A 17,241-nucleotide genomic window follows, 5' to 3' on the forward strand; every position below is an offset into this window, starting at 1 on the left:
TAATGTAACTATATAAATTTTAAATTCAAATAACTTATATAAAAAAGTATATTGTAAAATAGTAGAAATCCAATTTTAAAACTTCTCTCCATAAAAAAGCTTCTAAGTGGCAAATATTCTGGCATTGAAAAATAAGAATTCAATTATGAAGAGTGTAATTTATTCATAAAGTTTTAGATTTGTTTTATAAAAATTATCAGTTCGAGTTTTACAAATTTCAGAGCTACTAGAGACTTACATGATCGTTAACTTCATGAGCCGTAGAATTAATCGATGCACGCGCAAACTGATGAGGACATCGACATTAATAAAAAAACATGAATTCTAGGAATTTGAAAATATTAAGATAATTATTTTTTAAAGTGATTTTTTATTTGAAAATATATTAAAATAATTTTTTATTTTTTAAAAATTATTTTTGATATTAATACATTAAAATAATATAAAATATTAAAAAAAATAATTAAAAATTAAAAAAAATTATTATATTTTAAAACTTTTAAAATACAAAAACCATTCTAATAACTTCATCAAAATCATGTGGATGTCTGGATATAAAAACAAAATAAATAGATATTTAACTGTAACAATTATCCTACGTTGAATAATTAAAAAAAAAACACACACAAACATAAATGGCTAAAGCCCTCAGTGCTGTTGAATGACGAACTGGCTAAAGTACTCAGATCGAAAGCATTCACTGAGCTTGGATCCATTGCATTTTCTTTCTTAGACAAGCAAGCCAAGAGTCGACGAAAGATCACCTCTCGTAGAAGCAATTGAAGTGTCTAGCGTCTCGAAGAGTAGATTTAAGCTGCTCTTGGGTTTGAAGAATTCCAGTCCCTCCATGGTATGTAGCCATTTTCTATTCCTTTTCTTTTCTTTTCACTCTTACTTTTTCATTAAGATTCTGCGTGACTGGACATACTTGTAGCATCCTATTTATGTTTAGTTCACATTTTTTGGGGTGTTTGCTTTTTTAGAATATCTGTGAAAGCAAAGAGTGTTGTGTCCGCTAGTAATAATGTCTTTTCTCATGGGGATGGGACTAATTGATGCTTCGATGCAATGTCCAAAACTAGCTCCTCGCTGCTGCTTGCATTTAGTGAACCATATAAGATGATTTGAAGTTGTTTTCATTTGATCACAATGCTACTTAGTGAAGCCCGTGAATTTTTTTTTCAAATTTTTAATCTTTCCTTTTGTTTGTTCTAGCAGAACATCTTCAATTTTTCTCTCATCATGTTTTAGACATGCTACGCCATTAATGCCAGTCTCCTAATTTTTTCGTTCATAATACACGCGGAAAAACCATTGCTCTGTAACTACTAAGGGGAATTATAGTAAAAAAACTGTTCTTTCTCAACAAACTTCCATCGTAGTGTCTTTTTTATGATTGTTAACCTTGGGAGATTTGGCTTTAGGATGGTCTTTCTTCACGTCAAGGTTGATGACAGTATACGACTACTGTTATCTGATCACTTTTCATAGTCATTAGGTTATTCCACAAGCCTTTTGATGTTCAATTATTTGATGTATACCCAAATACAACTCTGAAAGTGTTTACACTAATCTCTATCATCTCAAGAAGGTATGTTGATCAATTATGTGCTTGTTGCACCTGGTTGTGTTTACACCTTGAGCATGCTTGATGATTTTCAGTATTTTGATTGCTACTCTAGTTAACATGCAAGTTTAAAATGGTAACGATGTTCAGAATTCACTTGTAGGTTGATTGTGAGGTTGGATCTTATTCTGCATCCAGAAAGAGCAAATGTCAAGGTTCTTTTAGCGGCCATCTTAATGGTTCCTTGACAAAGGCGTATACAACTTCATGTGCTAAGTTGTCAGAAGATCCACAGAGCACTAATCTTACTTCTGAAATGTTAATTGATTCATTTGGGAGGATGCACACTTACTTGAGGATCTCCTTGACAGATCGTCGCAATCCACATTGTCGATACTGTATGCCAACTGAGGGTGTGGAGCTCACTCCTAGCCCTCAATTACTATTGCAGAATGAGATTGTTCATTTGGCAAATCTCTTTGTAAGCTCTGGAGTAGATAAAATTCGTTTGACTGGTGGTGAGCCAACCATTAGAAAAGGTATTGAAGACATGCTTACAGCTGTCTAACTTGAAAGGACTAAAGCCATTGGCCATGGCAGCCAATGGAATCACTCTTGCGAGAAAACTTCCAAAGCTGAAAGAATGCGGGCTTACTTCTGTAAATATCAGCTTAGACACATTGGTCCCGGCAAAATTTGAATTTTTGACCAGGCGGAAAGGGTATGAAAGAGTTGTGGATTCAATTAATACTGCTGTGGACTGCGGGTACAATCCAGCAAAAGTATATATCATCTTTGCAATTCTGTTGGTCTTTGCTTTCTCTCCTAATTATGCTCTCTTCATATTCAATATCTTAACATGTACAATTCTTTTATTGACTGCTGCAATGATAGGTTCACTATTAGTCACATATTTATTTATTTACCATCAGGGCTTCCACTGACTCTAAACTAAACTAGTTTTTTTTTTTTTTTCCTGTCTTTGTTGGTTGAAATTAGGTGAATTGTGTGGTGATGCGTGGGTTTAACGATGATGAGATTTGTGATTTTGTGGGGTTGACACGTGACAAACCAATTAATGTTCGGTTTATTGAGTTCATGCCTTTTGATGAAAATGTTTGGAATGTCAAGAAACGTGTTCCTTACCCAGAAATGCTGGATAGAGTGGTAAGTAGAACTCTGACAGGTCTGTGAGGAAATTTTATAGTTTCCCCTTATCAATTCTTTTGGCAACTCCTTTTAACTGAACAGGGGAAGCTGTTTCCTGGCCTAAAGAGACTGCAGGATCACCCTGCTGATACAGCCAAGAACTTCAGGATGGCTGGGCATATTGGAACGGTTTCTTTTATCACCTCAATGATTGAGCATTTCTGTGCTGGTTGCAATGGATTGCGACTTTTAGCTGATGGAAACTTTAAAGTATGCCTCTTTGGTCCTTCAGAGGTGAACCACATTCTTCCATGCCATAGCGATTTATTGCTCAACTTCTCTTTTCTTCAAGTTATAGAACCAGATCATATAATTGCTATTGCTTCATCTTCAGGTGTGTGTGCTTATTATTACGTCTGCCAAACCTGATTAACTTTTCAATATGGTCATGCTTGTCTTTTTTATTTTTCTCATGCACTCCTGGGCATAAGAACCGATTTACACACTTACTGAATTTGGAATACATAACACAAATTTATTATCAGACTGTCTATTGGTTTGACTTGCCAGTGTCAGATAGAAAGACTATAAGCTTCATTTTCTTGCAGTTTCCATATTTAGCTGAGCATGTGGGATTTTTAGGTACAAGTTCAGTCAATTAGGTAGATTACAATTCAGCTTTTGGGGTTTGCTACAGATATCATCTTTGTTTCTGCTAAAATGCTGGATGCCATGTTTCTTCAGAACCTATTTCACAGTTCTTACATCCTTAATCTTGTCCTGTCTTAATTTGAATCTTCCAAGTTCATTTTTGTGTCGCAGATTATTCCAAATGACTTAACTATTGTCATCTAATGTAGAAATATTTACATTTATTTTTCTTCCTTTCAGTTGCCACAGATCCATCACAGCATTCACTTTTAGATGACTGTCATACCACGGCACATATTGCTACTCTACTCTAGTGTACACAATATTATCTGCAAGTTGACTAACATGGTGCCAATTGAGTAGGAGTGCTTGTAACATTCTTTGTATTAAGGATCTTCTCTTTTTCTTTCTGTTAACCATCGAACAGAAAGCCTTAGTTCTTCTATCCCACTTGCTCGGGCAGCATCCTCTTTCTTTTCTTCTTGTGGTTTTTGCAGCGTTTACATTGAATTTGGTTAAATTGAGTTATCTCATTGCAGACTTTTTCTTCGCGTGTTTCATAATTATGTGGCTCAACCTAAAATTGTCTCCGTCCATCTTGGTTCCCATTGACTGACATAAAATGCAGGCAAAACCATTTAACAAGAGAACATTTTGTATGAGATCAGAGTTGTGCTATCATAACAAAATGGTTAAAAAAAAAAAAAAAAGAGAAAGAAAGAAAGAAAAACCTGTAAGATTTAAACTCCATGCATCCTTGGGGTTCATACAAGCTCAGAAATTACAATATTTTGTTTTGATTTCTAATGGTTATTTGTCCTTTTCAGGTTAGCTTGGGAGATCCCCTTCGTCGAGGTGCTGAAGAACGTGAGCTGAGGGAAATAATTGGAGCAGCGGTATGCAATTTGTAGTCTTGTCAGCGTTTTCTAATATAGATAGATGTTGTAGATCATCATTAGGATTAAAATTCCCTGCACTGCCCTAAGTTGCGATTGCAGTTACTTCCCTGGTCCAGTGTTACTCCATTCTGGGCTTTAGTTTTGGGACTAATGCACATGAATTTTTATTAATTTTTAGCAACTTGTCTCGTATGAATGAATTTTAAAAGAATTCATTTGAAATGAAAATACCAATACTTAAATCAATGCATGCCTTAATTCTAGTGAAAAATATGCATCTTTTTTCATTAAATGATTAAAAGTTTACCAATCTAGCTTAACTCATGTAGAAACCAAGAGATTTTTGCAGTATTGTGTTTAAAAATAAATATGCTTTGTTATTAAGCTTTTGTTGCTTGTCTCGTTGAATTTATCTTGTTTGCTTCAGATCAAGAAGAATAGAGCTTCACATGCTGGGATGTTTGACATTGCAAAAACGGTGAAGAGGCCAATGGCCCAATGATACATTAAGTGGCTAAGGCCTGGCATGTCCACAGATCCCTTTTGTGAATGCTAATGTTGAATTTTCTATAGATTGTTCCTGTTTAGTGTTCATCCAGATGGAAATGTTTCCTGCATTATTTAGTCAGATCGGTCCAACTCCTCCATTGTCGGTGAATTTTTTTCTCTTTTAAAGTTGCTTTCAACCTCAAAAAACTAACATATCTTATGGTGTTTATTTAATTAGAAGAATATTAGGCTTGCTCACACCTTACGTGGGAGGTGAACTGGTGCTCTCACGGACAAAATACTTCCAACTAAAAATCTACTTACAGGTAAGATCCTAAGCATGAGAGTGCGGTTCTGCAGTGCACTCTTAATATAGTACAGAGATTTGGTGGTTTTGGGAAAAACTAAGTACCTAGTCTGCTCTTCAAGCTTCCCTCGGGATTTCACCATGACAGTGTCCACTCAACGAGTTGGAGAAATTTTACAAAAATCTTAGCCAGCTCACTTGAGTTGTTGTTACAAATCTGAAACTTCCCTCGAGTTTTTCCACCTACTCTTATACAGCATGTGTGAATCTTGCAAGCCTGCGCTCAACTCATCAAGATATCACCTGTTACCCCTGTTTTCTCTCTGGACAAACCCATGGTTGAAGCATTTTCTCTGGTTAGTTTAGTTACTTAAGGCAGTGAAGCATAGGTGCATAAATGAGAGCGAATCTTTATAAATTATGTTTCTATTTACCCTCTCTTTATGCTTAGGACCACTTTATCTTATGAAGATGCAGCGAAAAGCATAGCAGCTGATTGCCCTTCTAAAAGTCCGCAATGAACACTCATTCTAAAGCTAAAATAGAGTTTCACTTTCGAAACACAATTAACAATTCCTTTCAGGTTTGGTGAGGCGATGCGGAGCAGAAACGACTCATTTAGTTGATGTCATTGCATTGAGATGAAAAACACATTGCTGGCTAACCATGAGCCATCACCACCCCCAAAAATTCGAAATCAGTGGGCAAGGCGTGATCAAAATTCATCCAAGACCTCAGAAGAACTTTTGGGCATTGTACCTGAATGTTGTAATGATTACATTTACAATCATGGTGACAAATGTTTTTTTCTGTCATGTTTGTGCCTTGCCTGTACGATCGGCTTTTCTTTAAATGAAGTAGAGGCTCTGATTCATTGAGCAAGCCATGCATTATTTTACACTGATCATGTAATCATACACAGAGAATACTATGGATAAAACATCATATTGGACCACCGTTTAGGAAAAAAACAGAAAGACCTTGTTATTTAATCATACACATGATATAAGCCATTGATTTTAGTGAATCGGTTAGGTCTTATCTGTTAAGAAAAATATTTATTATGTTTTATTTGTCCAGAATAGAATAATATTTTTAGTTTAACTTATATATATTATCTTTGTATTTAATTTAAAACAATAAATTTAGAATATAGTGATTAATAAAAACCCTAGCTTCCTTCTCTCTTACTTTTATATTTTTTGCGTGAGTTAATTTGGATTGTTTTAACATGGCATTAGAGCTGGGGTTTGGGGCAAAGCCCGGAGATAGATGGTATTTATTCAGTTTTTACAAATTTGATATTTCATCTTCTATTCATTTTCTGTAATTTGGTATTTGCGTTCTATTTCTATATTTTTATTTTGTTTTAGAGTAATCGTATAACTTTGAGAAAATATTTGTTCAGCTTCTGCGATATCTGTTTGGTTTCTACAATCTTGTATTTTGTTTTTCGCTGCTTTTGTGTTATGTTTTTCTTTGTTTGTTGATTATGACTACTGAAAGAGATGATTCATTTTAGTTTATTAGTGTGAGGTTGGATGGAAATAACAATTTGTATTTGAGTTATGTAATGAAAAATTTTCTTAAGGGTAAAAAGATGTGAGATATGTTAGTGGAACTTCTGTGATACCTAAGAATACTGAGGAGAATAATGTACTTTGATAGATGTATGAGAAGCAAATAATGCAAATATTATTACTTGAATTAACAATTCTGTTAAGCATTCCATAAGTATGTAGTTTGTAAAGTATAAGACAACTAAAAATGTTTGAGATCATTTACAAAGGTTATCAACGCAATTAAATTTTGCAAAACAGTATTAATTAGAGAATGACGTACGAGCTCTTTACCAGAAGAATACGAGTATTCAGGAGTTTTATTATGCTATGACAGATTTTTGGGATCGATTGACTCTTACATAATTGAAAGAATTAAAGGTATGCAGTGCCTGTATTGATCGTAAATAGTATTAACGATTGATACAATTTTTAACAGCACTTCGTAGTAATTTTGAAAGACTTAAAGATTCAATTCTATATTGTTCTTTATTGTCTTCTATCAACTCTGTTGTCAGTGAGTTATTGGTTGAAGAAATACATCTTCAGTCTTATTCTAAAAAGATAATTTTTTCTGTTTTGAATCCTTATGTACTAGCAATATCTTCTAAGCCATTCTTTAATCATCCAAATAAGCCTTACACAAGGGCTGTCTTCGATGAGTGTAGTTTCTGTAAGCATAAAGGTCATTGAAAGACTTAGTGTTCCAAGTTGAGACAACAGAAACAAGTTTGGAAGATTGACAACTAGTCATAATCCAATGCTCATAGACCACCTTAGAGTTTTAAACCACCACACCACAACACTGTAGCAGTAGTTTCATCAGGCTTTGTCATCGATCTTAGTACTTTAGCTGAGCAATTTTATAAGTTTCTCTCCTTATAGCCATAAAAAATATATGTTTCTTCTTCAGTAAGTCAGTTACCTTATAGTTCCTCAGGTATGTCATATTTTGAATAGGTCTTGGATTTTGGTGCTTCATATTATATGTCTCCAGATTCTTCATCTTTTACTTATGTGTCCCCTTCGCCCTCTATTCTTGTTATGACTGCTGATGACACTCTCATACCCTTAACAAATGTTGGTTTTGTTGTCACACCTTACTTGTCTCTCTCTAATGTTTATCTTATTCTGGAACTCAAATTGAATCTCGCCTTTATTGGTCAGTTATGTGATTCTGGTGATTATTTAGTCATTTCCCTATTTTTGTTGTTGTTGTGTACTGCAATGTCAGAAGTTGATTGGAACATACCGCATGGAGAATTGACTATATATTTTGGATGAGTTAAAAGTTATAGTTGTTGCTGTTACTATTACTGTTGATTTGTTTTATTTTCATTTGAGTCCTTCATCTTCTAGTTTTTATTTATGACATTCTCGTTTAAGTCATGTTTCTTATTCTTGTTGAAGATTTTTGGCATCCACAGAAGCTTTAAGAAATTTGCAAACTTGTGATATTTCTAGTTGTAGTGGATATAAACTGGCAATTTTTTTTGCTTTACCTTTTAATTGAAGTATTCATGTTTCTTCTTTCCAATTTGACTTGATTTATTCTGCTGTATAAGAACCTTTTCCTATTGCCATAAAAAAGGGGTCTCGATATCATGTTTCTTTTATTGATAATCCTACTCATTGTTGTTGGTTTATTTAATAAAAGTTACTCGTTTTGAATTCTTTAAGATATACACAATATTTTAAGCTCTTGTCAAAACTCAACATTTTACTGTTATCAAATGCTTTAGGCGTGATTTGGGTGTGGAATACATCTCTTATAAATTTTGTGATTTGCTTGCCTTAGATGAAATCATTCACCAAACTTCATGTATAGATACTCATGAGCAAAATAGAGTTGCTAAAAGAAAACATAGGCATATTGTGGAAACTGCTTGTTCTCTCTTGTTATCTGCTTCTGTTCCTCGTGAGTTTTGGGAAGAAGTTGTCCATACTACTACAAGTTTGATTAATACAATCTCATCTTCTTATATTTTAGGCTTTTTTTTTATTTTAAAAAGTTATATTAGTATACCTCCATCTTTAGAGTTTTTGATTGTATTTGTTTCGTTCTTTGTCCTCATGTAGAATGTAGTAAGTTGTTCTCTTGATAAGATATTTGTGTTTTCTTGGTTATAGTGAAGGTGAAAAGAGGTATCGTTGTTTTGATTCAATAATTCAGAAACTTTATGTGACTTATCATGTTTTCTTTTTTAAACATATACTTTTCTTTTCTATTCCATCCATTACTCATATCTTGACTAGATTTGTTCTTATTTGTATATATCTTTTTTTTAGGATTTTGATAGTTTATCATCTCAAGTTCCTAGTACTTCAGATACCTCTATCCATGTTTGATCAATTTGTACTTATAATTTTGCAAGTATTGACACTTTACTCTCCAGCACACCTGAAGCTATATTCTCATCTACAACCCCTCAAGCTTCATCTAAGATTGTGGATCCACTTTTACGTCAATCCACATATATTTGTAAGTCCACGAAGCTACCAGATTTTGCTTTGTTATTCTTCATCATATACTTTCTTTTTAGCTTTTATTCATTGTCTCTTTGAGCCCTCTTTCTATAAAGAGGTAATTATTTTTTATCCTTTTTGGCAGCAAGCTATGGATGAGGAACTTTCTATTTTGCATATGATAAATACTTGGGATTTGGTTTCTCTACCTCTTGGTAAGAGTGTTGTTGGTTGTTATTGGATGTATAAGATCAAGACTAATTCTGATAGATCTATTGAGTGATACAAACCTAGGTTGGTTGCAAAATGATACTCTCAACAGTATGATATGGATTATGAGGAGATATTTGCCCTTGTTGAAAAAATAATTACTATTCATACTTTTATTGCCATAGCTTTGGTTTGTCAGTGGTATATCTCTTATCTTGATGTTAAAAATGCCTTCTTGAATAGAGGAAGTTTATATGATGCCCATTCCTTGTGTTTCACATGACTTTGGGTATGTTTATAAGCTCAAGAAAGTGTTATATGGTCTCAAACAAGCACCTCGTACTTGGTTTGAGAACTTCTTTGTTGTGATCTCTTCTTTTAGCTTTATTTCTAGTAGTCATGATTCTGTTTTTTTATTAAGTGCACAGATGTATGTCTTATCATTCTATCTTTCTATGTTGATGACATGATTATTACTAGTGTGATATTGATGATATTTCAATTTTGAAGATAAAGTTGGTTAGACAGTTTGAAATGAAAGATTTGTGTTATCTTTGATATTTCCTAGGTATTGAGGTAACTTACTCACCTATAGTTTATCTTTTTTCTCAATCAAATATGTTGCAGATATTCTTGAGCGGCCTAGACTTACTGATAACAAGACTGTAGATACTCCCATTGAGGTTAACACAATGTATTCTTCTTCTGATGATTTACCTTTGACAAATCCTAATTTATACTGTACTATTATTGAGAGCTTAATATATCTCATTATTACTCGTGTAGATATTGCATATGTTGTTTATATTATTAGTTAGTTTGTTGTTTCTTCTACTACTGTTCACTAGGCAACTGTTCTTTGTATTTTACGATATCTTCAGAGTACAGTCTTTCAGAGTCTTTTACTTCTATCCACCTCTTCCTTGTAGCTGCATACATACTCTGATGCTGATCATGATAGTGATCCCACATATTACAAGTTTGTTCCCGGTTTCTATATCTTTTTAGGTGATTCTCTCATTTCTTGAAAGAGCAAGAAACAATATATTGTTTCTTAATTTTCAACTGAAGCAGAATATCGTGCTATGACATCTACTATCAAAGAGATTGTTTGGTTACATTGGTTACTTATGGATATAAGAGTTTTCCTTTCTCATCCTGCTCCTATATATTGTGACAACTAGAGTTTTATTCAGATTGCTCACAATTTGGTTTTTTCATAAACGAACTAAACATATTGAGATCGATTGTCATCTTACTCGTCATTATTTTAAGCATGACACCATTACTTTGCCTTTTGAATTCTTCTTATTTGCAGATTGTAGATTTCTTTACCAATTCACATTTCATTTCTCATTGTTGTTTTCTAGTTGGCAAACTCTCAATACTTGTAGCTGCCGTATCATGAGTTTGAGGGGAAATATTAAGAAATATATTTATTTTGTTTTATTTGTTAAGGATAGAGTAGTATTTTTAGTTTAGTCTAATCACTTTATATTTAGATTAAAACAATAACTTCATAATAAAATTATCAATGAAAACCCTAACCTCCTTTCCTCTTAAGTTTGTATTTTTTTTGTGTTAATTTGGATTGCTTTAACATTATCAACGTCATCATTTTTTTCTTCTTCTAATTTACCTGCTTCTTTGCAGTTGTATGAACAAACAACCGGACCTCCTCAGAGTGTAATGTGAATTATATGTGTGTAAAGGATGATAATCTAGCATCCTGAAAGATATGGCATTATTGCTGGTCAAATATTGTAGGGATCTCCAGTTTCCCATCTTCTCATCAAAATCTCAAGTCAATGGACGCTATGGGATCATTGTTCTCAGCATAGCTTGGAGCAGTTTCCTTCTAATGTTCTTCTTTTCACATTGTTTTCTTTGGTTATTTTAATACAATCCGGATCAATGAAAGTCAGTAAAAAACAGCATGATGCCATTTCTAAACAAACACGAAAGAGAAACAACATAACGAGCTAATTAGATTATGAGCTTGTCAGACTAAATAGACATTTCTTCTGAATTTTCTGGTCTATGATTGTCCATGTGTGATAATAGTATAAGACAAACGGAAGTTAATCATATTGAGTGTAGTATAAGATTTCACAAAGAAGCACACATCACCGTAATATATCTTGCAATTTGGGGCGGCTAGATATTTTATTGAAGAAACATGGAAGGTGTTCAATTAGCTGCTGCTTTCAAGATTTATTTGTTGAGGAAGTTGACAGAGGCAGGTGTTGACTTTGTGTCTTGTCTGAAACTTTGGATTTTCTCCTCTCGAGTTTGTAAAACTCAAAAGGATTAAAATTGAAAGTTACTGGATATGCTCTTTCAACGGAATTCTTGGTGCCTGCGTTTATTTTTCACTGTAAAATTGATCGAATGGTTCAAGATTTATATTTCGAGCAAGAATGGATAGAACTCCGTTGATAAACAAGCTTAAGCAATATGCGAAATGACACCAGATGAATCTTGATTTGTAATATGAATATTGTTGTCTTATCAGCAAGGCCAACCATGATTACCCAACATTATAGAATGAACTCTCGGTTATCCAACAGTGAACATTTTAATTCATATGATAATACAGAAAAACAAGGAGGAGGAGAAGAGAGGATAGGGTTTTAGGGAGCCTCCCTGAACGCCTCTCCACTTCACATCAAACTGAAAGCAAAATCTTAGGCAAAAATGCCAAAGCAAGCATGTGATTCCATGTCTAGGAAGAAACAACTAAAAACCAGGGTTGTAGCTATCGCCTCAAAGCCTTCCCAGTTTTTCAAACTCAAGGAAAAAATGAAAAAATTAATGGAGAATAGTCATCAGCAAAAATGACAAAGCAAGCATGCAATTCCAATTAATTAAGTCCAGTTTCTCAGTGCAATGCATGGAATATAAAAGATCAGCAATATATATATACGTTTCAATGCGTACATGGTCGAGATCAGATCATAAAGTCAACAATGCAAAGGCATATAAACCAGAAGAAGAAGAAGAAGAAGAAGAAGAAAAGAAACCCCCAATGAACCCAGTTCTTGAAGTCAATCCTCCATAGAGCTGTTTCGCTAAGCAAACCCCATGAAACAGAAACCTGGAGAAACCATGTAAGAAGATCGAGGAAGTCCAAGCAAGCCCCATACTATGACGAAATCAATCAGGCGCCATCCATACCTGCAAACCCATCAAAGAAACAATATCTAATTTCATCTCAACTTTTCTGGCAAGAGAGAGTCATTGACTGACGGAACAAAGAAACACAAAATAAAACCGGCGCCCATGCCCTCAAACTAAACTAATCCACCTTTTTGCCAAGAAAGGTGCGTGTCTTCATAACCATCCATTTCATGAGAAGATTGTGAATTAGGTGTTGTCAAAGAAAAGTTGTTACTCACATCAGGTACAAAACCTTTCAAATCTCCAAACCCATCAAGGAGATTAAAGTTACTCGAACAATTCTGAGCCCCCAACGTTTCATTTGCTTCCACCTCCACCCTGAGTTTCTCTCCTCTCATCAAACTAGGCAATCCTAGATCTGGCAGCTGCTGCATCGCTTTCTTGCTTGACTCGCATATTGAGGAACCGGTCTTCTTTCTCTTGCCTAGAGCACTGCTTCTTGCTTTCTTCTTGATCATGCCTTCACTTCCACAAGGTTGACCAGTGAGTCTTTGAACAAGCTCTCTAAAATTTGCAACATCGGTCTTTATAACTTTTGGTGCAAATACGTGAATTATGCGAACTTTGGGCTCGATCAACTGTGATATTACATGTGACTCTCTGTGCATGCCTAGCTTGGAAGAAGCTGATGAACTAGGGTTACATGAGCGTGGCCTTACTATGCCTTCCATGGCTTCACACACACACTACGAAGTTACAATTAATAAAGCAAGAAAGAAGGCTAGGAGAAGAGAGAAGGGGGCTTGTAGCATACAGCTAGCTAGCTAGGTTCAGATGAAATTAACGTGTCCGTTGTTTTTTGCAGGGAATAAACGGAGGCTTAAATAGAAGAGAGGCCGGGCAATTGACTTGATTAAAAAAAAAAAAGGATTTTTGGTAATTAATTAATGGTCGATAAGGCTGTCGTCTTTTTGGATATTCATAGAATCACAAATATAGAATTACAAGGGTCAATGAAATAAACCATCCAGCAACTGGCATTGATTTGCCTTTGCCTTCGCCTTCCTGCAGCTAGCCATGTACAAAATACGTATATACTAGTCCATGTACTATATAATACATTAATTATCTCAATTCCCATCATATTACAGCCCACAGAATTTTTGGGGGTTCATTATAAGACGCTATTACCTTGCCAGAACTTTTTTTTTTTCTTCATAAAAGCAATAACCCTCTCTTGACATTCGAACTCTTAGTGACAAGAGAAACACAGAATGTCGAAGGAAGGATCGGTTCAAACAAATTTAATGATTTAATTTTCTAATTTTTTGATTATCGATCAATTAAAATTAACAACACTATAAAAAAACCTTAAGAGACAGACCACTTTATAGTAAAGTATATTTTTTTCTCTGATTTGTGATTTTAAATTTTAAAACCAGCTCCTTGAATATATTAAATCAATATGATATATAATTTAATTGAGAAAACAATTGTTTTAAATATTGATGTCAAACCTGATTTAACTTGATAGATTAACTTAAGATCAAATTATCTTATTTTTTTGGCCAATGCAAAAAATTTTCAAATCAAAATTAACTTGGTCGACTTAATGGGTGAACTTGCAAACCGGAAAATACCTAGTAAAAAACCAAGTGAAAAACCCAATGATATAGTTTTTTTTTTTTAAATACTTAACCTTGACCAACACACTTAATCCTTGACCAGACCTTATGTCGGGTAGAACCCGGATCAAGTTCAGTAACCATGGTTGATACTACAAATTGACTGGGATATCTAACAAGAACAATAAGCGTGTAAGAAAATTGTCAAATTAGGGAAGGTGCTAGCAAGGCTGGTGAGGTGAGGTCCTGAGAGAGAGTAACCGCTTGATGTGTGCTCGTGGATGTGCACGTGAAGGTGGCAGTGCAGAGACCTTACAAATATTGCAAAAGTCTCTGCTGTGTACTGAGAATCAAATCGGAGACGACGACACACACAAGACTCGTGCATGAGAAACCCACATGCTCATAGAGTCATGATCCTGCAGAGATCATACCATGGCTGACACCAAGATTTGCCACAGGAAATTCATGATCCTTTCTACTTTTCCTCATAATTGTCTCTTCTATCACCTCTATGGATCGGGCTTAGGAATCCATCCCCTTAGGATTATGTAGTTATATCGCCATGGCATCATTATAATTCCTTTCGGGTCAAGAAACTGGGGTTTATTCCGACCAAAAACAAGCTCTGCATGTACACCTCTCTATGTTCTTACGCTTCATGCGTGAATTTATCTCTCTTATATATGTATTAGAGGGATTTCTCAATTGATATATATACTTCAGTTATAAAACTCGTTGCTACCCTGTTTTTGTTTTCGTTTTAAGAAAAAACTGACAGTTTAATTTCAAGAAGAAACAAGTAATAAAAAAAAAAGCGTTGACACATGAACAATACGATAAAATTAATTAATTAAATGTGTGTTTCAACAAGGTTATTGCCAAAGTTTTGTAGTCACGATGATGGGGATGACAGAGCTGCAAAAATGCTGCCAACACATCGATTTGACTAAGCAATGAGTAGAAAGAAAAATTCTGAACCAGCCAAATCGATCTCCCGTCATCCAAGCTGCTTGGTACTATTCAAAGAGCAGTTCGAGTGTTCTTTTCTAATTTGGAAGGATTAACTTCAAACTATAATTAAGTAGAAAATTAAAATGTTATTAATTTCCACTACCTTGTCGATTACCCATTTATATACCAATACTTGAGCAAGTTATTCTTCGGATAGATTACCCTACTATTTTAAATTAAGATATAGTTATATATTTGATATTAATCAATTAATTTTATCTAATTATTATTCACGCATCAACCACATTTCTTGTCACTCGTCCTCTCTTCTAACTTTCAATTTTCTTAAATTATTTTTTTAAAAACTATATTTTTTTTGTTTTTTTTTTTTAAATTGAAAGGTTTGACTTGCCTTGTCAAGTCCTTCACTTTTCTGAAAAAATTTGCCTTAACTTATAAATTCACCATGCAAGTTTTGCCTGCATGGATATAATTTAAGGCATCAACATAAATATTTATATCTCAATCTATCTATTTTCTAATAGGTAAATATTTTCTTAGTTTCATCATAAAAGTTTATTCGATCAATTTGTTCATCTATAAAATTATTATTAATAGACTTCATTAATATACCACAAATCACTAATAAGAGTTTTTTGAATAGATTATTTTCATTCATGAGTCCATTGGTAAAACTCATGTAGATAGATTATGAGTTAATTACTTGTTTTCTGTTATGATGTTTTAAAATCCAAAATATTAGAGAAGTTATTTTTGTGATATTTGAATGATCGATGATTATGTGTTCATGTCCATCTTCTATTCTCCATAACCGAGGATTCCAGGGGTTGGTGACAAGGACTAGATTTCCTATAAAATAGTTTATTTTTAGGGATTTTATAGGAACCTTTCGATAATTAAGTCAATGACTTTATTATAAAGAGATGTAGTGAATGAGCATTAAAATTTAAGAACAAGAAAGTTTATACTTAATTTATGCATGATAAATGATGAGAATAAGTTGTAAGAGAGTGCAGATGAAAATTTTTTTTCTTGTGTAATTCAAAGAGTATTTATAACCTTGAATTTTTCTTTTTCTTACTTGAGAGGTTGTAGGTCTTTTTCTTTTTCATATCAAAGTTTGATATCTCGCTAGATCTATAGAAGCTTGGGCCTAACGCATAGTCGAGTTCAAGAAGGTTAGGCTTGATATCTTTCCAGACCCATTGATGTTTAGACATGGCATGCAGCCGAGCCCAATAAGGATTGAAATTGATATTCTACCAAATTAACCCCAATGCTACGGGTCTTAATATCTGCAGAGTTTTTATAATAATTTTTTTTTTCTCTTTATCCTTTCTAGGGATTTTATGAGAAAAATGATTTTTAGTATGAAGTTAGTACATCTATCACTTCAATTATACAAAAATTTCGATTGATTAACTTTTTCATGGTCCCTCTTATTTATATGTTCCAGTCACATATGCCACAATTGGATAGAGATTATTTGAATTAACAATACCACTAAGGCAACAACGGTTAACTCTCAAAGATTATAAATTAAGGCCGTCAACTAGATTTCGTCATGTATTTAAATTGTTTAATTCAGTGATTAAAATTCGTTTTTGAAGGCATCATGCATGATGATTAAATCCTTTATGTGTGTGTCTATACACACACACACACTCTCTCTCTCTCTCTGGTTGTTTAATGAGGAGGTAAGAAATACCAGCAGACAGTTTTCTTCACCCATTGTATTATGTCGTGCTAGAGATTGACTTGATTTTTTTTTTTTTTAAATATTGGAACAGATATTAAATAGTTAATTCACTAAACTTGTAATCTAAATTCGGGATTCAATTATAAACCTAGTTTTTGATATGATAAAAAAAGAAATAAGATTTTATTTTTGTTAATATTACTGAGAAATTAATTAAGCAAAGTTCAAGTTCAAAATTAACTAGTTAGCTGGATTAGCAAAATTAATTAAGACACAAGTTTGGATTTAAGAATTATTTGACATTGAAACAAGGTGTGAGTTTTTGACTGCTAATGGAGAGAACCAGCAGGAGGTTGATTTGTATATATCAATATGATGGATGCGTAATTATAAGGTGCTATATTATTAATAAGTTGGTTTAAATTATGCAAAAAACCCAGAAGGGCAAAAGATCTCGCACACTGTTAAGTTGTCTTTTTAGTCTAACAACCGATTACAACTAGTGGAAGGCCTCGCACAATGTTT

At 33.7% G+C, this 17,241-nt stretch overlaps 1 non-coding gene and 1 pseudogene across 1 annotated transcript; one reads left to right on the top strand and one right to left on the bottom strand.

The window, feature by feature from the left end:
* Positions 1-815: 815 nt before the first annotated feature.
* LOC118045699 (GTP 3',8-cyclase, mitochondrial-like) lies at positions 816-4,968 on the top strand (annotated as a pseudogene).
* Positions 4,969-12,193: 7,225 nt separating this feature from the next.
* LOC118045631 (uncharacterized) lies at positions 12,194-13,594 on the bottom strand. The gene is made up of 2 exons (XR_012171159.1): positions 12,696-13,594; positions 12,194-12,474 (listed from the first exon to the last, which is right to left on the bottom strand). It is a non-coding gene; the product is annotated as an uncharacterized protein (transcript).
* Between the last annotated feature and the right edge of the window lie 3,647 nt (positions 13,595-17,241).

This window comes from Populus alba, chromosome 1 (genome assembly GCF_005239225.2).
Source record: "Populus alba chromosome 1, ASM523922v2, whole genome shotgun sequence".
Lineage (NCBI taxonomy): Eukaryota > Viridiplantae > Streptophyta > Magnoliopsida > Malpighiales > Salicaceae > Populus > Populus alba.